This window comes from Taeniopygia guttata, chromosome 6 (assembly GCF_048771995.1).
Source record: "Taeniopygia guttata chromosome 6, bTaeGut7.mat, whole genome shotgun sequence".
Lineage (NCBI taxonomy): Eukaryota > Metazoa > Chordata > Aves > Passeriformes > Estrildidae > Taeniopygia > Taeniopygia guttata.
The window spans coordinates 13,956,215-13,982,395 of record NC_133031.1 but is presented as its reverse complement, the minus strand read 5'-3'; the positions used below and the strand labels follow the sequence as shown (position 1 = coordinate 13,982,395).

General features: G+C 36.9%; 1 long non-coding RNA gene across 4 annotated transcripts in view; it reads left to right on the top strand.

Annotated features, from left to right (window-relative positions):
- The window catches only part of LOC116808542 (uncharacterized), a 420,301-nt gene that overhangs the window by 104,146 nt on the left and 289,974 nt on the right, over window positions 1-26,181 (top strand). For all 4 annotated transcript variants that reach the window (XR_005980815.2, XR_012056692.1, XR_012056690.1 and 1 more), the window contains one exon: window positions 15,196-15,408. This is a non-coding gene — a long non-coding RNA (uncharacterized lncRNA). The remainder of the gene's footprint in view (window positions 1-15,195; window positions 15,409-26,181) is intronic.

The following is a 26,181-nucleotide window of genomic DNA, read 5'->3' as shown; positions in this document are numbered from 1 at the left end:
GGTGCTCCTCACAGGAAAATCCTGTGGTAACACCTGCAGATGCTGTCAGCTGAGTATCTTGAACAGCATAAACATCTCTTTGCAGAGTGCAGGGAATTCAATTTGCATCCACTTCCTGGATATCTGGCATCAGAATGGCCAGTTTCTGGACTTGTCCCAGGTAGAGACTTTTTTTTCCCCTTCTTCTTCCCCAAAGGTTTTTTTTTCAGGACTCTATTCCTATGTGGGATAGAGAAAAATTGCTCACTTTCGACCAGGCCCATCATTTGCATCTGGGTCAAATAAGAGTTAAAAAAGGACTCCTATTCTGGTAAGCAGAATGCTAGACTAGTTATTCAGATACCCTCTTTCTTGAGATTTGCCTTAGGAAATGAGATAAGACAGGAATATGGACAGTAGGCTGTAAAAAATGAGTGACTGGTTATGAGAGTTTATGACTACATGTCTGCTTCTGGTCATGCTCCTCCATTGCTTGTAGTACCTACTTTTTAGCATTGAATTAGTTAATAGCTGGATTAATGGGTTATGTAAGTTCACTAGGGAATTTTATGTCATTGGAGCAGGTAGAATTGAACAAGGGAGATTGTGCTCCTGAGTTTTTCTCCCACTTTGGTACTGGTGCATTGTTAATGTGGCCCACAAAAGCCCACGCTTATGGTTCTCAAAAGCAAATGGAAAAATATTCTTCAGAAACAAAAGATAGGGCTGGTCAGTGTACCATGTGTCACTCCAGTACCCTGTGTACTCTCTCTGTGTTTTTATTCTTTTGTTTTGCTTGCACTTTTGTTCTGCTAGAAGCATTTGTTTAAGTTAAATATTTCTCAAAATATTCTGCTGAAGTAGATGCTGCCTTAAACAGTGTGAAATCAGAATCCTGAAGTTTGATAAGCAGACCTGCAGAAGATCTGAGACCTGAATCTGGTGAAGGCTTAAGCTTAAGAAATGAGAACTTTAGTTTAAGAAACATTAAGGAAGAAAGGAGAATCCCCAAGTTAAAAAATTCCAAACCTCAGCACTACTTTTCTTAATGCTTGTTTTTTAGAATGCAGCCTACTTCCTTCTGAGGCACAGTCCATTTTCCAAATGAAACCATATTTGGAACTTTGGAAAGTAAAAAAATAAATATTACTTTCATCCTTTCTTCTTCCAGCACAGAAAATCTGTGAAGCATGTGTTTCTTGGAGCTGTTCCTGCATTTTACGTCAGTGGTCAGTTGCCATAGCTCTGCCACCTGAAGGGCTGTTTGCTCAGCCAGTGTGTGGAGCACATTCTGGAGTTCTAATTCACTGGTGAGACAAAGGGTGACTGGCTACAGAATAGCCAAATCCTCCCAAGCTCTCAGGCTCATTACTATGGGAACTCTATCAAGGCTGCAAGCTAGCATGGAATATTGACAGCATGAAACGTTGATGAGCATGCCTGCGTTTTGGCAAATTAGATTTACTATCTCATCCTATCTAATAGACCATTTAGAGGTCTGCCCCTGAGACACATCTCTTTAGCTGAGCATCTACCATCTTGTAATGTTTTTATCTTCAGTCTGAATGGCCACAACTTTATGAATATGCTCTTCTCTACTTTAATTTTCTTGTTGCTGGAAAAAAGCTTTTCGGTGGACATGCAGTTGCTAAGAAAAGGCAAACAAGGAGCTGCATTGAAATGTACTCTTGAACAAATCCATCAATTTATCGTTACATATACACCAACACACTTATTTTATATATGTACACACATTTATATACACAGACACACACATAAAAACACATTCTCCCAACTGGGTTGATGTGTACAGCATTGCAAAATAGATCTGCCATCATCCCTGACAGGCTGCTGGAAATGGAGTTGATTGAATATGACTCAGACCCTCAGTCTCATTGTCCAATTCATCAGTGAATGCACTGCAGGCTCATTGATTATATGTAAGACCAGCAGGAATGCTTGGCTTGCTTCATGGGGCTGCCTGTATTGAGCCATTATAAACACACTCTTCTCTGCTTTGTGCATGTAAATAAGTTCAGGTCACTTAAAATTGACAACTTAGACACAATTTTTATGAATTTAAAAAAAAAAGAGAAATACAGGGAGTTCCTTTTGTGAAGAAGTTAGTTTCGGAGAGAATGACTCCACAGACTAATAATTTAAATATTATCTTAGTATTTTGAAAAAAAATTCTGACTGTTAAATATTTCAGATGCCATAGTTAATTTTGTTTTGTTTTTTTAGTATGAGTGACAGTGAGTGTGTCTGCATGTGGGGTAGAATAATTCAAAATTAGCATAATATTGTAAAAGGAAATGCTTTTCCATGGGTAGCATGATTTTATACCACAAGAAAAAAAAATCTGAAGATAATTTTCTTCTAATAATTATGCACATGATTATAAACAAACCTCAGTTTCCCCATAGTAAGCTGAAATGTTGCTGTTCTATGCCTCTAGATGTGCCTGTTCTTGGGAAAAGAAAATCACTTTTAACTAGAAACAGTAGAGGTCATTGCACCTTTTATTTTTGTGTCTTTGTGTCTCTGGAGAAGTGGAGATCATGAGTGGAATGGGCTTAGTCATGTCCCTTACTTAGGGAAGAATGACAGAAGCTCTTTTCTGGCTGCTGTTGGTACCACAGACTATTTATTCATTGTGTCATATGATCCACTGGCAAAACATACGGGGGAAAAAATTAGTTTTACAGTGTGATCTTGCTACTTTCAGGCAGGGCCCCTGAGAAGATGGCACAATTGTATGAACAGCTATAGCACCCAAATATTAGGGGTCTGGTAGGTTTTGTGGGGTTTGGTTGCTTTGTTTTGTTTTTTAGTTTTTTTCTTTGTGTTTTTTTTTCTTCAAGATATTTTCTGCAGTGATATGGCATTCCTTCTGTAGTCAGAAATTTTCTCCAGTCCTCTGGTCTTCATAAAATACTATGTGAAATCTTTGTCAGTGGAGACAAGAGAGTATGTAATGAAACAGTGTTAACAGACCTCCTTATCATTGGCATCCTAGTTTTGGGAAAAGGAGATGGAATGTCAAGGAACATATTTTTTGCATCCACAAATATAAAAATATGTCAAAAATTTTGTTTTCTAAGCACTGAAAACATTGCAGGATGCAGTTGCAATTATATAGTGTGACAGACAACTTTTAATGCTGGCATGTTTTTAACTTATGAGATTAATCAAGGAATGGTTTTGTAGCCAAACTATTTCATGTACTTGTGCTGCTTAGGAGGAGAGCGAGGATGCTTAAGGGTAGCCTGAAATTACCAAATAAGTTACATACGTCTTGAAACAGTGTGCTATTGCTGTTTGCACTGATCTTATTAGTTTGTTTACATATCCCGATTTTGCTCTCTCCCCGACCAACTCCCTGTACCTTGTGTTTCCTGAGTGTTCGTTTTAGCGCTGCTTGCACAGGGAGAACAAACAATCCAGGCAGGCAGCAGAGCTTGCAGAACACCCTGTGCACGCCTCAGCCTCATGCTGCCTGGAGTCAGGCTCACTCAGAAGTGACCTGACTCTCCACTTCTGTTTGGATTTCAATGCCAAGTCATTAGTCCTGGGATACCCAGCTTTCCACCAGTCTCTGCTGCTGAAGGAGTGTTTGTTTTTTCATCATTTTTAAAAGGAATGTTCATGCTGACTGATAGTGGTCTGTATGTTGTCTTGTTAGTTGAGTAGCTCAAACCATATTTAGGTGCAGAATCTTCGTGTTGGTGATGCTGTGAATCTTGATGAAAGTTTCTATTCAGAGTTTGATTTAAACCCATGGAAGTTCTCACAATATACCTCTTGTCCACTTTGTGCTTTATTCTAGCCAGTGGGGGGGAAAGGGGAAGTCAAATATCTACTATCCTAAATATTCAATAGGTTAGACAAAGATTGCTTTTACTAGAAAATAATTGGATCTCTATTCATGATAATGTGTGTATTTTGCCACAGTCTTAATTTTTTTACCCTATGTATTACTTGGGATTTACATGTATGTGATTCATTCAGAAAGACCAAATGTCTTAGTGAAACCATGTATTTGTAGCTTCTACAGGGTAAATCACATGTTGTATGTCCAAGACTTTCCAGCCATCTGTTAATGTGCAGTATTCTGGACTATTGTCATATGGCTACTGAAATTAGAATCTCAGGTGACAGGTTTCCTTGTTATGTTTTTTTGCAGTTTTTATTTTTATCATTATTTCCAGCTGCTGTTTGCCTGAATTTTGCAGATTGCTTTTGTTTTGTTCAAATATGATTAAATTTATGCAATTTGAACCATTTGGAAATTGACAAAAGAGAAGAATCTAAATGCTGCAAATAGACAGTTCTGCACAACCTTCATTCTCCAGAATTTACAATGTCAGAATTACCAATTTCTCTTACCTAAATTGGAAAGCTGGATGGAACTTTTACAAGCTTTGGGAAACACCAAATAAACTGCTGAACATGCATGTGTTTAACAGACGTGAGCCCAAATTTCAGACACTTTGAGATTCCCTCATTAAATGAAGAGCATTAAATCCAGTGCTCCATAGAGAGAAGAAGCTGTGTAATTGAGTGCATTGAACTGTTTGGCCTGGGTAGTGGGGATGCCTCCAGAGTGGCCCAGAGCAGAGTCTTCAAGAAGCAAGCTGTTGTCATGGCTTCAGATTCCTCCCTAATGTTCAGTTCACAATAGTAGCAGGATTAAGCGTTTCAAGGAAGGGCTTGAAAATGAGTTTGTGGTGAGAAGGAGAAAGGGGGTTCAGTAAAATCTGTGCTGGCTGCTTTCCAGCAGGGGATATACATAATAGTAAATGATGTCACATAGTGGAGAATGCAGAAAAATTCTTTAAACAGCGAAAAAACAGGGTACTTGCTGAAAACCAGAAGGAGCTAGGTGGTGTGAAAATGTGTGTGTATGTACATACATAGATATTTCTGGCTTGCCGATTTCCAGGAAAGTAGTAAGAGACAAAACCCCTTTTACACAGTCAGTGACTCTGGCAGGAGTGTGAAATGGGCAGAAATGGATGAATTGTGTTTAGCCTCTGCTTCCTTCAAGCTTCTCATTACTGTATTATAGGTTACTGCAGCAAAAATGTGGTTCAGTTAAAAAACTGACATTAAACAAAGCCAGATGTACTTAAGTAGCAAAATATCCAGAAGAAATGACTTAACTTACAAGCTATGTGTGGATTAATGTAACTCCCTGATCCTCCCCCTACCCAGTATCTCCATCCTCAAAGAAAGTCAAAATCAAAATAAAACAGAGGAGGGAAAAAAATAAAGCCTGAGACTCAAACCCATAAAACCTAAGACTCACAGCCAAGCCAATCACCGTAAGGCAATTTGCTAATGGTTTTGGCAGAAATGATCCTGTTCAGCTTGTCTTCCTGCCATGCTAGAAAGTTAGCATTTATCCATATGTGAAATGTTTTATTTAATCTAACAATATTTGAATATGTTTCCTTCTTTTCCCTGAAATATGGGGTTGATCTTAATTTCACTGTTATAGCAGAGAAAGAAACATAGGTACTTGAAAGGCAACACACTGTTTTTAATTTAGAGAAACCCATTGTTATCTCAAGACTTCAGAGTACTACTTAGAAGCATCTGGATTGTTTCCAGGCTCTCAAAATATATTTCACATCTTGTATCTTAAGTTTTCACTATGAAAACATATGAAACTTTTTCAGAAAATTTACTTGGAGCAGTAAATGTGAAAAAGCCATAGATAGTAGCAGTGATAAGGGAAACTACATTGCTATTCTGGATCTTTCTGCTGTAGAAAAAAAAGAGAAATTGCAGAATTTACTGTCATTTTTACTGTCAGAAGTGTTTATACACAGGTGTGTCACAATTCTTGTTGTGAGGAATTGTTCAAATTACATTTGGGCAGTGGAGAATGTGACCTCTGTTGTAACTCATTAGGCCTGCAGAGAACTACATGTACATTTAATATCCGGAGCTTGACATGATGGCTCCCAGATGCTCAGAGGAGAAAGCCCCTCAGATGATGATACAAAGAAATAATGGAACCCTAAAAAAAGGTTTTAGTTTGGGATTTATTTTATTAAGAGTTTAAAGGTGTAATTTATTTCAGTTAATTTAATTACACGTCAGGAAAGTTTGCTCCACGTACCTATATGTCTCAAGAGGCTCCAACAAGTATACTGGATTTATTCAAAGGGGAAAGGGCTAGAATTCAAACTTATTTTTGCAAATCTAATCGGTTGTAGTCTTCTGCTGACAGAAGTAAATGTTGCTTTAGTACATAGGTATTCCAGTAAGTTCAATTATTATTCTTACTTTTGATGCTTAATTGACTCTCCTTAGGTTAATCAGAAGGGGAAAAAAATGCTATTTCGATTCTTCTGGGAATGTTTTTCTGTACATTTTTTTTCACTCCTGTTCTGTCAGTCTATGCTTGCATTCATATTCTGTGTATTCCTGTGGTGGGTGTATATGTACCACTGGAAGATGATACCTCTCTAATAAAAATAAAATTGGTACAGTAACTCTGAGATCTTATTTTATTAAACCTGTTACAGGAAGTACCAGCTATGTGCAAAGAAGAAAGTAATATGGAGGAACTGTTTTAATGCTGCATCAGAGGGGAAAAGAGGACTACAATGATGCAGAAAATCACTGAAATAGGCACAGTTTTACCATTTGATTAGTCTTTAGTCACTTCTTGTATGTCCTTCACTCAGACTGCATTTCTCTCCAGTCTCATTGCTTTTCATGTGCTTGTTCACTTGAGAAAAGGAAAGCTTAAATAGGAAGAACTGCTGGTGCTAGACTTCTTTTCACAAAAATAAATAAATTACCAAGTCCAAACTGTTCCTTGTAAATGTTTTTGAGGACTCTGGTGTTAGCATCTAGGCGTAATGTCCCTCTGTAAATTTGTTTGAAGGCACTAATCAAGACAACAAAATTATGATTTTTCTGTGTGTGTAGCAAAGCTAAGGGAGGGAGATTGCAAATATCAGAATGCATTATTTAAATGAAAAAAAACAAGAAGAAGTAGTGACCAATTAAAATATCATGATCCCTGCTGTGTCTCATTTCCTAAACCCAGGATATTTTGTCTGCTCTAACATCTGTTTTTATTATTTCTTTTTGCTCAATACAAAGATACTGTAGCTGCTTTTGATTTCTGACAAGTATTGCCAGGTATTTTTTAAATTTTCACTTTACTTATTGTTTAGAATCAATAGTGTTGTTTTTTTGGTATCCATTTGAATGAGGAAATACAAACGTCTGATTTTTTCTTTTATAATGGTTCCACAGCATTTGGTTTTCAAGTTTAATGTGATGAAGGAGGTCAGCTTTAAAGGATCTCATGGTTTTTATGATTTTCTATTCAGCATTAAAAAAAGCATAGTAAAGGTGGTCAGAACCTCAAGTTTGGATATTTATTTTTATTCTGTGACAAAGGAGAGGCAAAAGTTTCTGTTCGCTTTTTAAATTAAGAACTAAAACGTCATGTACTCTCATTCCTGTAACTTCTGGGTTTTTCATTGCAGATGTTGCAGAGCTACAGTGCAAATATGATGTTTGTGTAAGATGGGGAGTTTATCTTGGACTGCAAAAGCTATAAACATCTCAGTAAGAAAACAATTTTGAAACAAATTTCCTTTCACAGAACTCTGTGTATCCCTCCTTTTCCTCTGTTCTGCCATCTGCTAATTTCTGTTCACTGGTCTTGTCCCAGTTTTGCAACAGAATCCCTCCTTCAGTTTACATTCAGTTTTGAAGGATAGTTTAAAAGACTAGTAAGTGTGAAAAATGGCATCAGTAGTGGAAAGGAAGGTGCTATCTTGCATGTCAACCTGCCTCTTGTCCTCATGTTTTCAGTCCCACCTAATTGCTGAACATGGATTATCTAAGCAATTGCTTGAACAGAAGCCTTGCTTTATAGCAGTGAGCTATTGGAGGTGTGTCTTATCACTGAAAATGGAGAATCTGCAATAAATTTTAAGACAGATGGGGAAATTATAGAAATGAACCATAGTTTTTGTTTGCTTTTCACAGTGAGGTTTTACCACTTGCTGAAAAATTTTCTGTTTCAAGGGTGTTTTAACAATGTCACTATGGTTTTTGCAAAAGTAATATCTGATGGATTTGGTGGAACAGAGAAAGTGGTTCTAAGAGTAATGAACACAATAAACCATTTATGTTTTCTTACTCTACTTTAAGGAAATACTCTGTGCCATATTTTTTGTTGTTGGGTTGTTTTTTGTGTGTGTGTGTGGTCTGTGAAGCACAGTGCCACAAACGAAAGTACTCCAGATTTCCAGTTGTACTCAATGATCCTTGTATGGGTCCCTTTGAACCTGAAGTAGTCTATGGTTGTATAATGACAATATAAAGCTTAGTTCATGTTGAGGTGTCTGAGAACTCAGCGATGATTTATGATTATGAATTTCCATCCTATTTAATCCAAAATTATACTTGCCAAAGGGTCTTGAAACACAGCCTATCTCAAACAGAACAGAAGAGATTGCTACCTTTTTTCTCTTCTATAGCTTTTCTGTGTCATCTGTGTGAGAACCACTAGCAGTTAACTTCTGTTTGCTAGCCAGGAGCTGTTTACAAATGTGCACAAATAAAAACCCTGGTATTCTGGTCTCAGATAGATGGGATGAGGGAAGGAGTAGCATAAAAATAAATGAAGCACTGTCAGTGACACTACATGCCTTGAGTGCTACAGTGTGCAGGACAAGTCACAGGATTTGTAAAATAAAAGAAAAGTTTTCTTAGACATGTATAGTTTACCTCTCTGTGCATGTGTGTGCTATGAATGAAACAAAAGACTGGCCGAGTAAAAACTTTTCCTTTGATGTTACACAAATGTTTCTTATTAGGAGAAGCCTAAAAGGCTTGCGTTTCCTCAAACTGTGGTTTAGTTGTGCTTCTATTTGTACTTCAGTATGTGTGAAGAGGTATTTTTTGTGTGACTGTCATCTGTAAGAGGTGGATTTTGCATTGAGTGACATCTAACTTGATCTAGCTATCTGGCAGTTTAAAGCATGAAAATACAGCACAGTGTAAAACAAGTAAAAAACATCCTATTGATTTGGAACATTAGAAAATTATATGGATGGACCTTATGAGCTGACATATTAGAAACTTGTTAGAGGTCAGACTTCAAAGTCAGTATGTTAAAATTCTGGTCATCAAACCAAATAATCTGGTTTAGGTTAGATCAAGTTCATTAGTAGGAAGAGAAGTTAATTGGCTTTTCAAGCTGGAATTTCCTTCTTCCATATAAGTGTTGGATGTGCTGGTTGCTAACTAAAACGTTTTGTACAGATGCTCTTTAGAGCCTGAAAGGGGCCTCTCTTTCTTTTCTGCTCTTTCGAGGCAGAAGTCTCACATAGTCTGTTGCTATGCTCTCCTCATTGTATTTTCTAAGCTGAGTGATTTTGGTGTTTTTAAAGCACTGAAATCCATGCCAGAGACCTGTTGCCGTCTTTTCATTGTGGCAGAGGGAACAAGTAACATGCCTTTCTTTTCCATCCTCAGTCATTCTGGACATTGGTGTTTATGTATTCTTGTAAAAGATTCCATATAACTAGTGGATGTGTGGTTTGGGAGGGTTCTTAACGTGTTTTGCAACTTTTGTCTTTCCTCCCTTTTCTCTGGGGCAGAGAAAGGAAGCATTTGGTTCTGGCCTTTGAAGCTGTACCAGCACACAGCAACCCCACCCCTGCATGGTAATTTAGACCACATTGCAGGTATGAAAACCTACTTTAGAAATGATGGCAAGGCTGGCTCAGTGCTCTTCAACAGAGGAATAAAAAAATAATAAGGAATGTAAGAAGCTTGATTATCAATTAGTAAAAAAGTAGGAAATGTTTTCCTGAAATGTAATCACTTCTAAAGTGATGCTGCAGTGCTGTAGCCCCATGAGTTCCTTCAGAAAATAATAATGCAGCCTGCAAATAATTACGTCAGCATACAGCAGTAATGTGCAGTTCTGCATTGCGAATATCCTGTATGAAATATTTCCCTTAAGTCCCAGATGGCCCCACAAGGAGACCCTGGCCGTGCTGCGTGAGGGGCTGCGGCAGCCGCCATGGCCTGTGGCGCTGCCCGCGGGCTGTGCGTCATGGCCTGGCCTCGGGCCTGCAGCGCCCGGGACCTCCCCAAGGGCTGCACAAAATAGCTGTGGTCCAAGCTGGCTCCCGAGTCCTCAGCCACCCTGCCACCTGCCCTCGTGTTGTGTTTTGCCACATGGTAATAAGAAAGGAGATATCCTTCTGAAAGTTACTCTGAGGGGAACCATGGTGGGCAATGCTTGGCGGGAATTGTTGCTCTGCTCTGTGGTGATGGAATCACACATCTTACACCTCTGACACCTTCACAAATTTATATGCAGGCTTACAAAAGGTTTTTTTTTTTTTTTTCTGCTTTGCGGTAGCTTTACAGGGTGACAGCAAAGCTATTAGTATTTAGATTAGATATGTTGAGAGATGTAGATGGACCTGGGAAGCCCCAAATGAATGCAATCAAATGTATTTTGTGACAGAAAGAAAAGTCTAAGTTTTATTTGCAACACAGATCACTCTGTTCAGAAGCGTGGTAAAAAGTGTCGTTTGTGTTATTATGTTTTGGCAGGTTAGGTCAGAGGACTCTGAAGGAATATAAATACAGACTTTTTTGTGAAGCAAAGCTTAGGGATGGAAGAATTTTTTTTTAATGGTCCTTTATTTTTTGGTTTATTTGTGCAACAGCAAGCAACACCATTTTTTAAGATTACAGATAAGTAAATAAAGATAAAAGACTTATTTTAAAATGGTTATAGAGGAGTAGTATATGCAGTACTAAAGCACAAACACCTTGCACTTCAGATGTTTAAAATTGCTGATATTTTGCAGTTGATAGCAGCAGTACAACCAGGCCTACAGGCTTTCTCTCTGCCTTGTCACTGACAAATGTGATAAGATACCCTCAGCTTTGCTTCCAGAGATTTAATTCAGAGGATGGGAGTCCTGTTTACCCCTTTTGATATCACAGTTTCTTGCTTTATAAGGGCAAAAAGAATTAAATGAGTTAGATCTGTCTCTTCTTTCAGGCTGGATTTGAGTTCTCAGAAGGTACTAATATCCCTTCAGTGTAATAGACTTCCTTTAGTATCACTAAATTTTCTACACTGTGTCTGATAAAGAATTCTAAATTAAATCTTACCTCGTGTAGGAATGCAAACATATACTTGCAATGGCATTCATATATGTTGAGGTCTTTTATATTTCACTTTTTTGTGCTCCTTATTATATTGTTGTCTTATTCTCTGTCCTATTGTATTGGAAATCAACTAATCCTGGGTCAAAGTATCATAAAAATGTTTATTACATGTTGTCTGTTTTAACGAAAACAATAAACATAAACTATTTGGCATTTGAAAAATCCTTCTTGCAAAAGAAATGCTGAATTTAAACTTCTAGTGGATTGGCAAGGCCAGCAATCCAGGCAGGAGGAGAGGATGAGCAGCCAAGCAGGCAGGAATAACATGATATGCCTGGGAAACACCTACATGTAATTTCTATTCCTGCTTGCTTCATTAGGCTCTGAAAGTCGGACTTGAATTTTGTTTTGTTTTTTCACAAACATCAGTACTTAGTTCAGTGATAAGAAATTATCACCTTAGGTTTTATCTAAGTGAAATGAAAAAAATGTGTTAGGAAAAATGAGAAGGAGGAGTAGCACAAGGACAATTGAGCATAGCACTAGGCAGCTTTCATTTATCCCAGCAGCTGGACCTGAGTGTACTGACAGATAACAGATTCTTGAGGAGTCCCTAAAAGTAGGTTGTGATCTTTTCTTAAGGAGAAAAGAAAAAGAGAAAAAGCATTCTTGTCTTGAGATATATTTCAGTAATTTTGTATAGCATCTGCACCATATTTAGTGTTACAATCCTTTCACTTTAAATGAGACTATAATTTATCATGAAAATACTCTCATATGCATAAAAAAAATTCTATGAGACTCCCGGTAATGTAAAGCATATGTAATCTAGTAAGAAAATCTGATCATGTTTTGGCAAAGACTGTAGTGTTACTATTTGCTAAGTAACAAAATCTGAGTTACATATGAAGTTTGATACAAAGTTAAACATATTTCTGTGGAATAACGGGGAGAATATTCATTCACCTGTAGAATTCCTTTTGCAGTTTTAGATCTTGTACATAGAAAGCAGGTAATTTCCTCGGTTCTGAGTTTGAATTGATCTTTTATTTCTTTATTTAAAAAAGAATTTTTAAAAATAGGAACATGGGTTTTATTTGAAGCTTGTGATTAGGGAGAAGACACAGCACATTCATTTTATAGCCCCATAGACTGTGACAATTTCTGCTTTCAAGTAAACATTCCTACCGGTATAAAACTAACTGTGGGGAGGTGGCTATAGATGCTAATGTTTTTTTTCCTTAAACCTTGATCTGGGGCTGTAATGAATCAGTTGGAAGGGATCAAAATATGTCAATTTTACAGAAATATCCAGTGTTTACAAGTGAATGAGCACTGAGAAACACCTATCTCCAGTGCTCCAGCATACAATCTCTTGTGCACTTTGCAACTCAGTCAGAAGATAAGTCGCTAAGACAGAATTCTGCTGTTGTGGCTGATTGCTTCTAAAGCACTAAGCAACCTTAATTATTTGCATAAATTAAAGTCTAGCTATTCTTCTAATATAGGGATTCCAAAGATTTTTTTTTTCCATTGGTAGCATCTAAACTGAGTGTGTCAATACTCTAAAGTCCTCTATATCTCTATGGCACTTCAAAATCTCTTTATTGTTCCAAGATCAAAATGCAAGACCTGTCTGAGTTTCCAGTATATTTGTAAGTTTTCTTGTTTTCATGTTTCAGCTGAGTTTGGGCTTCACAACCATAACCTTGACTTGCTGACAGTAGCACAAATGCAATGAGTAATATTTTTTGCAATTTTATTGCAAAAAAAGGACTTTATAATTTTTATATCACTTAATATTATTATCTTTATATGATTGTCTGTAGTTTTTGCTTTACATATCTTCCCTCAGCTTCCTGTAACAGAATGATGTTAGTTTAACATGTGTGTACCACAGTTATTTCTGTCTGGCATGAAAACTGTGATAAGATGATATTATTTGCTATTCATTTCATATTTAAGTCCTTTAGACTTATGAGTCCTTTAGAACACTAATTTGAACCAAATAGCCCAGAAATGAGGTGGATATAGTCAGCTGGGGACATGCTTGAACTGCATGTGAACCCAGGCACTGATTTCCTGGCACTTAGTCCTCGGTACAGCTCAGGTACCATCAAGTGGTTTAACCAACAGGTGAGGTACCTGACAAGCAGGTTTTGAACAGAACAGGCTTATTCATGTGGATGCTGAGGAATCTGCATCTCTCCTGACCTTATAGCTCCCTAGAGTGTCTTTAATGTTAAAAATTTTACTATGGTTCTATTTAACATCATCTAGTGTATGTGTATATATGATTGTCTCCTGATTCTTTGGTTTTATTTGGTTTTATTTTTTTTTAAAGCCCTTCTTCCAAAGTTTTAGGAGTGTAAACTCTGACATTCAAGCCTGGAAAACAAAAAAACCATGAAGCCCCAAGTGTATGTGAGCAGTTTCTTGAAAGGGAGATGTGTGTTTACCCTGCAGTTACCAGACAACTGTAGCAGAGCAGCACTGAGATGGAGCTAACACTCTCTGCCTCCTGGCAGTTGTGCTGTTTCCACATCCAAGTTGTTTTGTGGCCAGCTATCTTAATGTGGAAACTGAAAGAGTGATTACTTGTTTGACCAGAAGTCATCCCTTAGCTTGAGGACTGTGTGACACTGTCCTGCATATGAAAGTGGGCAATAGAGCAGAGAAAACGGTAGGGTTCAAGCAGTTCCCTTCCTCTCTGCCAAAACAGGTAAATACAGGACATCTGGATTAGTCAGGGGAAAGCAGTAAATTATTCCTTTGTAATAGCGAAATGGTGTTTAGTTTGTAGCTAGTTCTTGGTGCATAAAGCCAGTCGGCTCAATGGCTTCGGTTCAAAAGCCTGGCAGGAATTTAGTCCTGCTTTATATGATTGGTCCTCTCTAATATCTTTCAGATAAGACTGCTGATAAGGATAACTCTTTTAATTACTCATTCTCTGACATCAATATAAATCTACCATTCAGCTAAGCTAAGGACACATAGTATGCTTGTCTTCAGCAAGACAAAAGTGTGTGGTAGGTCTATGCCAAACTATATACTTCTCTTTCAACCACCTGGAACATATATTAAACATGAATTGCCCAGGAAAGAAAAGGTATAAAAATATAAAAAATTTAAAAGCATAAAATTTTGATCTCGTCTTTTAGGAGTAGAGTATACCTGCAAGGTATCAGGAAGCTTAAGATGTGAAACTGTGAAATAGGCAGCACATTTTTTTTCGTGAACGCAATAGAAAAGTAAAGTCCTCCCTTCCAAGAAAAAAAGAAATCCAAGCATAGCAAACCCCAAAAATAAACTAAATTAACATCTGGGAACTTGCCCATGACCTCTTGACTTCCTAAGTAAAATTAATACTTTTAGAAACTAACACCAATGAAGAATACTTCAAGATTTATTTATTTCAATATTTTAAATATTAGTGATTTTTTAAAATTTCTATTATCAATATAGTAATAGAAACCTGATTATATATAAAATTTTATCCTTATAACTGGTATAAAATAATCAGTCTGGTTTTTGTTTTGTATTAGTTTACCTTCAAAGATTTATTCAATAAATGCATAAACAGTGAAATAATGCTGTTAATTAGACCTAGGTTGGTATTGTGACTGTGAAAAGGGTACTTGGGGCAAGAAAAAAAATCTTTCATTTACGTGTCATAGGAAATGTTTATTTCTAGCCAAATTTCTGGCAACATATGTTTTTGGTATTCTAGTTAAAAGAAGCCCTCTTGAACTGCTCAGTCAGACATCACTTCAGCCTTATGTTTGATGAAAATTCAAGCTTGCTCCCAACATTAAAATTCTGTGTATTTAGAGTGTAATTGATGCTGAAGTTTTTCAAGCTGGGCTTATACTACAGAGTTGAGGCATTTTGATGAAAGCTCCTGCACTTGTCATACTTAGGCTGAAGTTGTTGAGATGATTTTGTGTAGAAAATTCATAGAAGAGCTTTGCAGAAATGTAGAGTATAATTTTCAAATGCGACAGTCAAACATTACAGCTCTTTTTAAATCTACAGGAGTAATGGTGAAGAAGAACAGAACTGTGGAAATGTCACCATGGCTGTTGGGTGCACTGAGCTGAGGCCCACTGACTCCTGCGCGCTTTGGTTAACAAAGCGGAAGTTCTACAGCAACCTTCCTTCCTTACAATAAAATGCTCCAGGAGATGGAATGCTGCATTGTGAAAACCAGCAAATATGAAAACCATTTGTGAAAGGGCTCTGCAGAAGGTATGATTTTTCTCTTCTATGTCAGGTTTTGCTTTGCTGAACACAGTATGATACCCTGTTAATGCTCTTGCTAATTGCCAGTTGAGCAGGAACTCCTCTTAGAAAATGGGAGGAAAGGAAAAAAAAAAGCAACGGCCAAGTATGTTTTCTTTACAGATCACATAATCTGTTGTGGGACAGAAGCTCATCTGAGTCTTTTAGAAGGCTGCCATAAGGTGGTTGCATTTTTGGAAATGCTAGGGTTCTTTTTATATTTACCTTCCCCTCTTTTTCTTTTTAACCACAATTCTTTCAAATACATTTTCTGTTAAGAGTTGACATTTCTCCTCTGCATGATTTCAGTTCCTGGTAGTTTACTGTGTGATCTCATAGCTGCAGCTGAATAAGCTTTAAAAACATTACTTTGCCTTTAACTTAGGATTCTATCTTTCGAATGTTCCATTAAATTTTAATTTAGAAGAAGAAAAACATATGGGGGAAGAGGACTAAGCAAAAGTCTGTATAAAAACACTGTTGGAAGTTCCAGAAAGCAGCTGAGCAAGCTCCTAGTTTTTATTGCTAGTACATAGCACACATTTTTGAAGGAAGCAAATAATCAGATATTGTGCATGGGACTTTGTGAGCTGTAGAAAAGATGGCCATCTACCATACATTGCAGGCTGTGAAGCACACAGAGTTCTCAAGGCTGTGTGGGACACTGGGCAAATACAGTTGGTGGCTGTGAAACTGCTGAGGAGGAGGCAGTGTAACCTGCTAAAGACATTTAGTTACTTCTTGTGGACAACAGCTGTTTACTAATTCCTTAACTTTAAGGTCAAGAGACATTATGATATTTAATAAGACCAATAATGCTTCTTTTTCTCCCTAAACCATTGATAAATAGCAATCCTTTGAAACATTGCGATGAAGCATTTTGTTGTCATTGCTTGCACTGCTAGTAGATATTAAGCAGAACATTGATGATTGAATTAAAGCAGACTGAATCAAAAACAGTGTTTTGGAGAGTTATTTTAGACTGTGTAATTGCATTAATTGAATTTGCCACGTGGCTCTGGAGCATTTGTACATGTAGGAATAGATATCAGTGGCCAAAGTAACTTGGAAGCAGGATCTCTTAAGCTATATAAATATGCTGTGAAATTTTACAGCTTCATTGCTCATAAAAATAGTTCCTGTTCATCTGGTTGGACATATCAGTGTTGGTACTAAAATGTTTCCAGGACTGGACCTTCAGCTGAGTAATTTTGTGTTTTCTAATGCTAAGTGTTATTATTTTAATAGACCCTCACCAAGAAAACTTCTGCCAGTCTGTTCTAATATAACATTTCTGGCCTGAGTTTACACTTGTGATGCCAGGAAGATTAAGTATGACATGTCCTGTGAGTGAAGAGACATTTTCCTGCTTCCCACCAATCCTCTCGGAAGCATTGTGGGAGGCTACTTATTTTCTTTCACATCTCTTGATCACAGAGGCAAGCACCAGCTGCAGACACCGTTCACAGAAAACATAAATGGTATCCATCTAAGACAAAAATTTATAACTTTTTTCTTGCTGTCAATATTATTCTGTGCTTCAAACATAGCAACTTATGGTACCGTTAGTGCTCAGTGCCTCACAGAAGGTTTTGTCTTCCATCTTCACAATTTTTGCAGATGGGCAGAACAAACCAAAGCCTTGGTTGCAGTTCTTGTCAAAACAACTCTGTATCTCTGCTTTCAGTATATTTTAAAGTTACATAACATAATAAAACAGTAGAGAAGACAAAAGCATGAATCTGTATTGTGAAGGATAAGACATGGAAGTGGGAGCTAGAGATGGAAATTATTTCTGACTGTGCCATGGCTCTTGTGTAATCCTGGGCAAATCACCTGGCTCTTACATAGAATTGAGACTTAAATTTATAGGTAAATAGTTTTCTAAGCCTAGTAAATAATCCCATTATGCCTCTGTTTGCCTTTTTATGAAATGGAAATAAGAGTATTCCTTTTGCTCCTGAGATGGTTGGAATACTCTTGTGATAGCCCATATGGAAATGTCTGCGTGCAGTCCTTAAAATGAAAACTACTCCTTTGGAAATAAAGAACTGCAAAATCAGTGTCTCTGTCTACCTTAAGCTTTATGCCTCCTTCTTTCTTGTATTTTGTTTCTTTCTCTTTTTCTTTTTTCCCCCTCCTGCCTGGTTTCAGGGGCTCAGTGCTGCAATGAATGGAGCTTTCTAGGGAATGCAGCTGTTCAGTCCTAGAATTAATATGCAAATGCTCTTCTCTTACTGAAGCAGGGGAGGAAGATGGAACATAGCTGTATTTTCTCCAATCAACATACTCCCTTTTTCATTTGGAACTACAACAAAGCTGACTGTCAGCTACACAAATAATGGAATATTTCTTTTTGCAGAAATAAACATTTTCATAAGCATACATTTATTGAAAGCTTTTACTGACCAACCCAAACAATATTTTAGTTCAATGAAGAAATATATATTTAGAACTCCTCACACACAAATATCTCAGTTTTTTCAGTAAAATAGAACAAACTGAATGCACTGACAGAATGCTAATTTCAGCTGCAGAAGCGTAGTACAGAACTGCAAAAGTAACTACCACTGGATTTTTTGCAAAATGCAAATTCATATATGGAACTATCCATGTTGTAGAGGACCCATTCTGCCCTCAGATTCACAGGTAGGGGTCTCACAGAAACACCTCAGTTCTGATTTGAATGCCTGATTCCCCACAGGACAAAGCGAGTAGAAGTTCTACCTAAGAGGAATATTGAGATTTTACCATTTTCTCAGCACAAATGTAATTCAACAAAATGTGAGATGGTAAACAATTGGACTGCTGTCTTTAATTAATCCACATAGATAGAAAACATTTTAAGAATTCAGTTATCAAAGGCCACCAAGTGAGCTATGCAGAGGGGATCAGTGATTCCTGAAAGTTTTAGTACAGCGGAAGAAGTGGTACAATGGTTGTTATGAAGATTGTTTTTGATATTGCATAATACACACTTAGATTTAAAAATATGTATTCTGAAGCTAGTGTGTGACAGGCTCTGTGTGCCATTTTACTGCTGCCTAATTTAGTTTGTTCCCTTCTAACCCAGCAGACACATCTTTACATTTGACTGCAACTTCTTTGGACAGTTTGAGGTAACAGTACAATAAAACTTGAGCAAAGAACACAGGACAGAGTTAAAGCTAAAAGCAAGATTCTAAAGTCAAAACCAAGAACATTAAATCAATAAAGCAAGCTATTGGAAAACAATGCAAGGATTGCGGCTGGAACTGCAGGGTGGACTGACCTCAGCCAACTTAATCAATAGTTGGCTGCTGAGTTGGGAATAAACAGAACTACTTGTAGGTGAAAAAGAAAAATGTGACAACGGAACCTTAACTTCTAAGATATATCTAAGCCAAGTAACTTCTGCATTGAAGCAGTGCAATTTGGCAAAGTCTTAAATGGCTGAATGCTTTAGTGAATGTGATCTGTGAGCTGTGTCTGGAACTTGTAAAATTGAAGGACAAAAGGAGTCCTATAACAGACAAGACACCCTTCAGCTGAAGGGATAGAAACACCTGATATTTTAATCAGGCATGCTGTGTATGGCATGAATCAAATTGTATTAAATGTAGCAAAAAAATTTTATTAGTCTTGGAATTCCTATCTTCAATTACATCCTTTTAGAAGCCTTTTACAAAAAAGTTAAATAGTGGTGACATAGTAGGTGATTTATTCTTTCTCTTTGTGGAAGTGCTGTAAAAAGAAATAGGTGAGACATAGTGAAGAAAGATAAACAAAATAAGTGAACTTGAAGGTGCCTTACATGTAAGACAGTAAGATAAAATCTGAAGTAACTTTCTGAGTTGCTTTCCCAGTATCATCATAATCATAATATCCCCACTTTAATTGCCCCCTGCCATCCCAATTCTAACAAAGACCTATTTTGATTCACTTTTGTGATCTGTAAGCCACTCTTATAAGATGTGGCACTTGTGACTATTGCTGTCAGGTTTATGTGGTATCTGGTTACCTCTAGGTCCCTGTTAAGTATGTGCTAGGTAGTTAACTTCAGGTTTGTTGGCAGATTCATTACCCTCATTTGTAAATCCATGGGATTGTGGCCTATTTACAATCTGTGTAATTTTGGCACTGGTCACTGAAATAGAGTAAGCACACAAAAAATTGATGGTCCTGTTATCTCTCACAGAGCAGAGGGCTTTTAAAAAAACCCAAAGGCAAAACCCATACCAGCTCTTAAATTTGTGACTCACTTTAAGTAGCATTTTCTTGAGAAGCAGGCCCAACTGTCAGTAGGAAATCTGTCCACACACGTGGTAGAGTTCATTTTCCTTTTTTAGGCACTAAATCAAGCACTACACAAAACTTCAGCTATTTGCAAAACCTTTAGCCAACCAAGACGTTTGCCCAAGCTCCCACTAGGTAGTCTCAAATGCAATCTCAAATTTGTCTTCTGAAATTATATAAGTGCTCCTTTTTAAATTGGATAGCTTTTATATATTTCATCAACCTGGGTACCAAATTTAAATGAAAATTGGTGATAGTGAGTGTGATGATAAGGCTTTGCCAGCTAAATCTTTCATGATACAGACATGCCACTTGTAATACCATTTAATGTTTAAGATGAAGGTCAGTGAAGTCCTTGGAAGAAATCTTTCTCAGAGTCTTTTCTCACTGCCTTACATGTTCCAAGACAACAGTTCTCTGTGCACCCAGAGCAGCAGTTGGCACCCAAATTACCTGTTAGATACCCAATGAATCCATAACAAATAAGATTTTCTGGGGGTTTTTGTTTGTTTGTTTGTTTGAGGGAAGTAATGGTATGTGTGTGAAGTACTGGGGGAGAAAATGGAGCACTGGCACTCAGGAAGGCAAGAATGTGTCCAGCCCTTTCCCCTTCTTCACCCTTGTGCGAGTGAAGCTCTTGTGCCTGATATGTAGCACAGGGCTGGGACTAATCATATTTTGTGATACCAGGCCAGACTCGCTGGAGAATGTGGTGCTGCTGTCTAATCTTTTGAAGAAGTTGTCACTGGAATAAATTCTGCATTTTGTCAATTTCTATGAACTTCAATGAAAATAACAATTTTAAACATGATTGTAAAACAGACTCAGAATGTGGATTTTTTTTTTCTATGGCATGATCAGCATGCTTCCTCTGTACTTGTTTCCCATTCTTCTGATCCCTTTATTTTCAAATATTTTACTATTATATGTCAAATGCAATCAAAGTGTTAGAATTGTAGCTGAAGTTTGAAATGATACCATTTTAGTTGGTATGTTTTTTAACCAACTTATCTTTTATTTAATTCATGGTTGAGGCCTAGAATGTGGTATGTTTGAGAGGGATTGTCTTTCCTGAAGGCAGGAATCTTCTTCCATACTGTTTATTCTACAGCTTCAAATCCTTCACATGTCAGTAAAAGATTGTTAGTTCACACTTGGAATATCTGGAACAGATGGTAGCAAATAAGTGCCAAATTAATTTTTCCACCAAAACCTTGAATTGAATTTAGAATCTTCATCAATCTCAACAGGGAATACAATTTGACTTTGCTAAGTTCTGCTTCCTTAACAAGCTGTCAGCCTTTGTTTCCCAGGTTTACTGTGAAATAAATAGCAGAATATCAAAATACCATCAGATTCTCATCTTCACCCCAGCTCCCTTACCTCCATCCTTTTGTGTTATCTTTCATGTGATGATGGAAATCCTGTATTTATTCACAACTGAGGAGGTCCAGACAAGCATCCAAACTTATGGATACCTGAACCTCCAAATAAATCTTCATCACTGAAAAGAGCTGTCAGAATCTTCTCATCAGGCAGCTGCAGTTCCTGACACTATGAGGTCTTTTTAATATCTTTCATTGTAATGCCTTGGAGCCTCATACTTTGAGGTGAATTGGTCCTGTCAATGCCTGTGTCATAAGGTGAGGGTTTCTCATCTGTGTTTGCCAGATATAAACTGCAGGGACAGTTTGTCTTGACATTTTGCAGTCCAAAGTTTTCAAGAGAAAACCTCATGAACTTCTAACTCCAAGCCAACTTTCATTGCACTGAACATCCTTTCCCAAGCCTTGTTGGTAAATTCAGGATGTCTTCTGTTATTTGTCCTGCCTTCTGTTACAGTGGTTTGTATGGAGTTTTACACAGAAATGTTCTGGGGCAGCTTTTCCCGTGTATGCATATCTGTGTGTGTGTGTGTACATAAATATCTATAAAAATACACATGTACATGCTTGTATACATTAATTAATCACGGCTGAATGATACGTTGATTGGGGTTTGTCCCTCTAATCATTGTATTAATGAAGTGGGATCCCTGTGAAAAGAGGCAGTGAAAGAGAGCAGTTTTATAAATCATATAGAAACTTGTTTTCAACCCAAATACTTTTTTGGCTCAAACAAATTAAACTCTTTCAGGGAGAACCTAGATGATGTAATTTTTCAGACAGCTTTTCCTGTCCCTGTCAAAGACATGACTCAGTTAAAGATGGATCTTGAGACCACACTATACAGCTATGGGCAAATGGAATTAGAGGCTTTTGAGCAGAGTGAAATAAGTTATTTTACTATAGATTTGTTTTGGGCAACATTTCCTTCCCTTTGCTTCTCTAGCCATGCAAATCACAGCATGAGAAAAAGCTTAGAAGCTTTTTTTATAATGTGACTTTGTTGCACCTGAAATTACATTGCCAAAATCCTATTCTGAACTCTGGTTTCCCAATGGAAAGCTTAGGTCATGCTAAGTAGCCTGGAGGGATGCATTTGCCTGATTAAATTTGATTTATTCTATGTATCTTTCCTTGCTTTTTCCCCCCTCCTAGTACATCTATTGTACAGACTTTAAGTCAGCAATCAACTTCAGCACCCACACATTAGAGTGATTATTATTTTATGATATATAACATCTTACATTTGGACCTCACTGTTCCCTTTATGTAAACATAAGATGGGAAAAGATTAAATTTGTACCTTGAGTTAAACTGCACCATATATATGTAGGAAGAAAACTTTAGACTTGTGTTCCTTTGATAAATTAATGCCTGTTAAAATAGAAAAAAAACCTGTCATTGAAGCCACAAAATGTACAATTATGAATCATCAGAGGCAGCCAACTCTTTCATTTCCTTTTCTCTAATGAAAAGAACAGTATACTGGAAAAAATCCTCTTATAAAAGAGGCAAAATAACAGTTTGGGAAAGAAAACTCAGATATTCTTTAGGGTATTTTTAAAATGCTTGAGGATATTTTTGACTGAAAATTAAAATTCAAAATCAGAATTGTCACAGACTAAGAAACATATATCTAAAACCAAAGCTAGTTACTCAAGAAAATCAGATGAAAATTTTCATGGAACTTTCAAGAAGTTCTTCTCCTTGAGATCTCATCTCTTTTAAATCAGATATTGTAGAAATTTGGTACTGGATTCAAAAGCTTTTAAGCTGGTGTAAAGGACCTATTGTAGTGTGACATACTCTGATTAATCCCATTTCCATAGAGCATCATCTTAAACTACGTAAGCCAAAATATTTTGTTATTTTCTAGCGAGAAGTATGAACATTAATAATTTCATGGTTAAATAATATACGTCTCAATCTTGTAAAATTTCAGTGGTGAAATATTTCATAATCTCAAATTCCTGATTCAGTGAAAAACTATAAACCAATGATCTGGGGAGACAAATATTTTACAATAAAATTAGGTCTTTTTTATGTGCTTCTCAAATTTAATTCAAATTTGAATTCAAATTTGATTATTTCTCCATTTAGCTATGGAGAAATTGTTTTGGGGTTGATTTTCTTATTGTTTTAAGATAAACAAAATAATCTGATCAAGTTATATACTGAATGCTTTGTATTTTGCCAGCTTTTAAACCCTCATACTATTTTGTGCTGAACAAAATTAAATGTTATTACAAAGCTCATGAGTCAATGAGTAAGTTTAAGAATAAAAGTAATTTTACATTATCCACTATTCCACAATGTCTCCTTACCTATTTAAAGTAAGATAAAAGTATCAAATTATAGAAAAAAACTTGTCATCTCTTTCACTTGTTTGTCTTCTTAACATGGTCTGCAAGAAAAATCTGCAACTTGCTTAATGAGGTATGCTCTTTCAGTCAGGTGAGAGAAAGTAATGTACTGGGAACCAGCCTAAATAAATCAAAACCTATCACACAGATGTTCAAAAATTATTAGAAGCATGAAAATGCAAATAAGCATTGCCTAAATTTTTCTAAATGCCTAAGTCAGATGCCTAACTCTCTCTAATTTCAGAGGGATTTAGCTGTCTAACCTGCCTAAGTGACTTTGAAAAATAACAAGCTGCCTATTTGCATCACTAGGTGCCTAAACACTTTTGGAAAATTTGTCCCTGAATGTTCATAATAAAGAAAAATGACACATCAAAATATGGAAGTTTAGTTTCAAAGTAGGATCAGAACAGTGTTTCAGAGAAGTCCAAGCTGGTCTTAAAAAAGCTTATGAGGGATGACTGTGGATTCCTAAACTTTTGTAAGCCCCAGTGCATGGAATAACCCTGCCATCTTAGTCTAGATGCCCCAAATGAATTTGGTATTTGTCTGATTATGCTCAACAGGCCAGGCTAGATAAAGATAGTAACCAACTGGTAGAGTCTGATTGCAATCCCAGGTATTCAACCTTTAACACTGGGTATTCCCTTTGCTATATATATTGCAGCTGCATCCTGATGATGAAATCCTCCACTGATGCTGCAGTATCCTTTAGTGAAGTGCCTTATTTAAGAAAGTGTGCTGCATGTGAACTAGCCATGTATTGCAAAGTAGTGCCTATTGAAGTTTAATTAGTGTAAGTGGCATATCCAGTGGTTCATGTAATTAATTGCAGATTACATATTAAAATATCGATGTTTTCAATAGTGGTATGCAGAAATCTGCAGTGAATAGTTAAGCATTCAATCATCAGCTGGCTAGATACAGGAGCATTACCAAAGTTGAGTGTCAGCCAATATGACAAGCATCCATTCTATTTCTAAGTTCTGTTCAGGAAACTATATATAGACATTTACAGGTCAAGTGTGAATATAAGTGAAATAAAATTTATTTGTTGAAGGGAATGTGTTTTGGGGGGAAAATTATATCTATGCCATATTTCTATCATACTCTGCTCCCCAAAAGTCATGTCCATCATAGAGTACAAATATTTGAAAAAAATATTTATTTGGAGATTGTCCTTTCCTTCATGATACCCATCAGATTCTTTTTTATTTTGCATGCTTTTGAATTGCCATTTAAAGTAATTCAGTCATTCATGTCTTCTTTTGTGTTCATCATATCATATTTGAGAAAATTGTATTTAGTATTTTTAGTAGCACCTTATCTCAGAAATATGGAAAAGAAGCTAGTCTAGAATTTGGTTTGTTCAAATTTGTGCTTTGTCACAGGACTGCTATGGTACAGGTTTGGGCAAGTTATTCTGTCTTGCACTTCAGTTGTCATCTGTAATGCAGGGATAAATTTGCTGTATCTCACAGGAATATGGCTGTGAATAAACACATTTGGGTTTATGTTGTGGTTAAATTCTTCACTTTGGAGATATTGTTAAGATGAGCTTGTTATGTGGATTTAGGTGTAAAACACACTTTGCTTATAATTGCATGTTGGTGTTTTATATATCCATATGTCTAGGAAAACTGTTTAGTACAGTGAAAAGTAGGAGAAGCTAAAAATTAACATGTACTTGGGTGTGCAACAGAATTTCTGGCAATTTCTTGCTATTGAATTGGCATAATGCAATAATGAACTTCAGTGAGACATTCATAATGCAGATGGTGCTGCTGTGCTCTATGCAGATGGCACTGATTTACTGCTATGTTCAACAAAGTAAAGGAAGTTTTTCATTGTTAGTGTGGATTGACAGCTCTGGGCAGGAACAACAAGATTCTAGACTGTCTTTCCTTCTAGCTGACTGAATATCTTCAAAGCTGGAAGCAGGGAGAGCCTGAGGAAAATAGTCCAATACAGTGTTTCTATTGCACAATTCCTGACAGGTGGCTATTCTTTGTCAGGTAGCTCTGAATGTCAAGGATTCAGTATATAGGTCTGAAAAATTATGGTTCTTTAATCATGGTCACAAAAACGTTTAAAGTATGATTTTACACATTCACTTTGTTGTCTGAATAGGCAGTGAAAAGCTGCAGATGTTATGTACGGTCTGGAGGTAACCAAAGCACATAGGAAGGCCTTTCACTATCAAAAGTCAGAAATACAGCTCTGCCTCAATGTGCTTGTTGCCCATTTGAAAAAAAAGACCAGGATAGTAGAAAGAAACTGTCTTTTCATATTGCTAAAAGCAATGAGAACTCTGAGTTCTTCCTTCTTTTTTTCTCCTCCCCTTTCAGGTTCCCTTTTTTCCTCTATGTCAACATACATCACAGCAGTATCCTCTTCCTTTGAGCCATGGGCAGCCTGCCTTGGAGCCAGGACTGCCAGTCACACCCGATTGTGCCTGAATGAGTAGCAGTTGTGTCAGGAGCACAACTGTGAGGAAGGACAAGAGCACCAAACTAATTTTAACTTGTGACCTGAACAAGGCTTTGAACCAAGTCTCCCGAGATAGAAGGCTGTTGCCCTTATTTTTCATCTGAAAAGCCATTTGGATTGCATATAGACAGTTCCCCTTGAGAGATGGTGTTAGATTAATGTACTGCAGTGTGAAATGGGAGTGTAAATGTATGTGATGTTCATGGGCTAGTGAATAGAGCTAGTTT